This window comes from Bufo bufo, chromosome 9, assembly GCF_905171765.1.
Source record: "Bufo bufo chromosome 9, aBufBuf1.1, whole genome shotgun sequence".
NCBI lineage: Eukaryota > Metazoa > Chordata > Amphibia > Anura > Bufonidae > Bufo > Bufo bufo.
In genome coordinates, this window is record NC_053397.1 from 10,293,056 (window position 1) to 10,297,924 (window position 4,869).

Sequence of the window (4,869 nt, forward strand, 5' to 3'; positions counted from 1 at the left end):
GCGGCCCGTAATACACGGGCACCGGCCGTGTGCATTCCGCATCATGGATCGCAGACCCATTCACTTGAATTTGTCCGCAATTTCCGGAGATGCGGAACGGAGTCACGGAACAGAACACCGGAAGCACTATGGAGTGCTTCCGTGGTGTTTCTTTCCGTTGTTCCGCACCGCAAATAAATATGACATGTCATATTTTTTTGCGGTGCGGACAGACCACGGACCCATTTAAGTTGAATGGGTCCGGCCCGCTGCACGGATGTTGCCCAATGCATGGAACGGCTGCACAACGGCCTTATGCAAGGATTCCTGATGATACGCCATCAGTATTGCTTCAGGATCTACATGTGTGTTCTTTCCTCCCTCCATTTTTGATGATCTCCCATAGACTGTACTGTGCGTATTTGGAAAGAACTAAGCACAAAACTCGGACACGCTGCGGATCTCAAATACTGACAGATTATACGCCCATGTGAATAGCTCTATTCATTGAGGATTCTGGTACATAAAATCCGAGCCATATACAGATTGCAAATACGGTTGTGTGAAAGAGACCATAGATAGATGGATTGATAGATAATATGATATAGACAGACAGACAGAGAGGCAGAGAGTAAAATGTGTGCACAGAGCTTTCAATTGTCACATATAATAAGTGTATCCGTAATTTAGTATCATTCATTTTCAAGTGTTTTCATGTGTCTGCGCATGGAGCAGGTCGCTGAGATCGGTTTACAATAGATAGTTATATATTTTTCCACCTGCCCGGCTCTGATATATTGTGCACAAGTATTTAATAAATGATATCACTGTATACTGTATGTAGAATTGTGTGTCTGTTGCAATTTTCTATCTGCAGATAATGTGAGTGAAAAAGCTGAAAATGACACTGAAGAGCAGCGGTCTTTGCAGTGATATAAAATAACAGTGTGCATTACTCCAGATTTTTATTTTTTTTATTTGTGGGATAATCCCATTAATTGCTGTAAAACCAGGCAGTCTTGTCATTCAGCAGGACGGCTGCAGTACCTGAGGTCTACCACACGATGGCGGTGCAGCCTGTCAGTGGTTCTGCTGGTTTCTGGCTCCCCATGCTTCCTCTCCCTGTAGCTGAAGGTCTGGACATGGAGAATTGCAATAAACCATGGGTGCAGACTCCGGCACGTCCCTCCGCAGATTGTCGCCAAGTATCTGCCTAAATATTCAGCACCGGGATGTATTATCAGTAAACATGTCTTTCAGGAACCTGGGAAAGTTGGGTGACAACCTGGGAGCTGTAATGTTGACTACACTAGTTGTCAGCCAACTTTCCCAGAAACAAATTTAAACAGACATTTTTTAGGCGTGTTCGGGTTTTCTGAAAGGTTAATCTGTAACTTTCTCATTAAACATCATGTTTCAATTCTTTGCTGTTTTCAGGATCTCTGCTTGCTGTCAGTGAAGTAAAATAATTTCCATTACATCCAGGCTAGGTTTAAATCCCACCCTGACCAAACACTTCTCACAGCTGAGGGCTTGTTTCATTTGTATCCAGACAATTGGGCTCCAGACTGATACACTGTAACAAACTGTCAGAAGGAAAGAGAGGTTTCTGCTGCTGTTATGTTGAGCTCCCAGGGGATTGTCTGGACTAGATACAACTGTAACAAACCGTCAGCTGTGAGATGTCTTAGGACTGTACAGATATTCAGTCTCTGGATATAAAAGATGCATTCATTCACTGACAAAAAGCAGAGATCTTGAAAATGGTACCGAAATGAAACAGAACGTTTTATTATAATTAAGCTTTAATTCATCATACCGGCAGAGGACGCCTTCTGTTATCTCTCTGGGGGAGTAGTAGCAGCAATAATAGTGGTAGTAGTAGCAGCAGCAATAGTAGTGGTAGTAGTGGTAATCCTGGTATGTATGTTCTCTCACCTGGGGAGGGGGAGTATGATCTGCACGTGTGGAATCCGCCACATACGTGTAATGTATACAGAGCGGCACCAGATGTGTGATGTGTACAGGAGACTCCAGCGATGGACGGCGGCCAAACCCCTGAGACTCCGCTGACCTGCAGCTGCCCCTCTCCGGGCTGTATGTGCTGCTCCGGCCGCTGACTACTGACAACTCTCTGTGACCGGACCTAAGATTTCATCATATGATTTCAGGATATGTGTCTGTCACTGTTATGGGGGCGCTGTAGATGTCACTGTTATGGGGGCGCTGTGGATGTCACTGTTATAGGGGCACTGGGGATGTCACTGTTATGGGGGCACTGTGGATGTCACTGTTATGGGGGCGCTGTGGATGTCACTGTTATGGGGGCGCTGTAGATGTCACTGTTATGGGGGCGCTGTGGATGTCACTGTTATAGGGGCACTGGGGATGTCACTGTTATGGGGGCACTGTGGATGTCACTGTTATGGGGCGCTGTGGATGTCACTGTTATAGGGGCACTGGGGATGTCACTGTTATGGGGGCACTGTGGATGTCACTGTTATAGGGGACGCTGTGGATGTCACTGTTATAGGGGCACTGGGGATGTCACTGTTATGGGGGCACTGTGGATGTCACTGTTATAGGGGACGCTGTGGATGTCACTGTTATAGGGGCACTGGGGATGTCACTGTTATGGGGGCACTGTGGATGTCACTGTTATAGGGGCACTGGGGATGTCACTGTTATGGGGGCACTGTGGATGTCACTGTTATAGGGGATTTGTGGATGTCACTGTTATGGGGGCGCTGTGGATGTCACTGTTATAGGGGATTTGTGGATGTCACTGTTATGGGGGCGCTGTGGATGTCACTGTTATGGGGGATGCTGTGGATGTCACTGTTATGGGGGCGCTGTGGATGTCACTGTTATAGGGGCACTGTGGATGTCAATGTTATGGGGGCGCTGTGGATGACACTGTTATGGGGGATTTGTGGATGTCACTGTTATGGGGCACTGTAGATGTCACTGTTAATGGGCACTGTGGATGTCGCTTATGGGGGGTGCTGTGGATGTCACTGTTATGGGGGCGCTGTGGATGTCTGTGTTATGGGGCACTGTGGATGTCACTTATGGGGGGCGCTGTTGATGTCACTGTTATGGGGGCGCTGCGGATGACACTTATGGGGACGCTGTAGATGTCACTGTTATGGGGGGCACTGTGGATGACACTGTTATGGGGGGCGCTGCGGATGACACTTATCGGGACGCTGTGGATATCACTGTTATGGGGGGCGCTGTGGATGACACTGTTATGGGGGCACTGTGGATGTCACTGTTATGGGGGACGCTGCGGATGACACTTATCGGGACGCTGTGGATATCACTGTTATGGGGGGTGCTGTGGATGTCACTGTTCTGGGGGCGCTGTGGATGTCACTGTTATGGGCACTGTGGATGTCGCTTATGGGGGGTGCTGTGGATGACACTTATGGGGACGCTGTGGATGTCACTTATGGGGGGCGCTGTTGATGTCACTGTTATGGGGGCGCTGCGGATGACACTTATGGGGACGCTGTGGATATCACTGTTATGGGGGGCGCTGTGGATGACACTGTTATGGGGGGCGCTGTGGATGACACGGATGTGTCAAGTTTCTCAAACAGCAGTGATAATGGTTTGCACGGGTCAGAAGGGGGATTTTCTCACAGTTTTATTTGTGGTCCTTCCAGGATCTTCACCCCTCTGCCATATTGTCCCCCAGCCGTTTTTACACGATGTCTACCGCACTCTCACTGCTGCCTGCACCATTCCTGGCCAGCAGGTGGCGACTCTTCCTTCGGTGGGGGCCATGACCCCTATAAAGTGCCCCGTGCGGTCTCCAGGAGCGGGCGCGCTATCGGGATATTTGCACAGCATTGGTTTGGCTGTTCCGCACGGTCGCTCCTGATATTTATACACCGCCATATGCTGCTCTTCCAGGCAACCACAAGAGCAGTGATTGATAATAAATGGTTTTATCTCCATCTGGACTGAGAGGATTTCACAAGCCCCATTAATGCAAGAGGGACGCAGGGAAGAGGCTGGATGCCTGGACTCAAATATAGAGAGAGCAAATCACTGCAGCTGGAATTTGGAGCAGGATTGGGGGGGGGTCAGCGCTGGAATTAAAGGGGTGGTAGGAAGACTAATGTCTTATTGTCTGGACCATACAGTATAATATAGACTAAAAAAGCAAAAAAAAACATTTGTGATACCATTTCTGACCACTAGGGTGAGTGTTGAGACTGTTTACTCGGCTGTGTAATTTGTATACTATGCAGCAGCAGCATTAATACTACCATGGCTTTTACAAAGACATGAAGTCCTCATTTTCAATATCTCTGCGGAGAAGAAAACATTTTACAGCTGAAGTTTCGTTGCCATGTTACACCATGACCCTAGTATTTTGCCCTCAGTTGTGTGAGCAGAACAATGTAAGGATGGCTTTTCAGCCTTTGGATATAAACGGAAATGTCGCCACTCACTGACATGAAGCAGAAATCTTGCCATGGGTGAATGGAGGCACATAGCTCTGCAAAGGGGCTGCATACGCAAAACGGCAGGAGATTTTTTAATCAAAACCATTTGCTAAAATGCTCTTTTAGCTATTGTAAATGCACTGGAGCCAGACAAGCAGAAGTCTGTGTGCAGCCAATCTACCCCCCAGTCATATTCGGGAGGCCTGTGGGGAATGCGCTACACAGGGCACGCAGGGATCCCGTTATATGGGCTAATATTAGCATTGGCCTCGGCACAAGTCATCTGTAGGGATCGCCTTACAGTTTATCTTGGGTTCCTACAGTGCATACCAGGCACAGGAGGACCCGCCACACTGTATGCACTGGGGTCCTATCTGTTCATTGGAAAAGCTGAGTGACAATCAATATGGCTGCCATCCCAGCGCCCAGA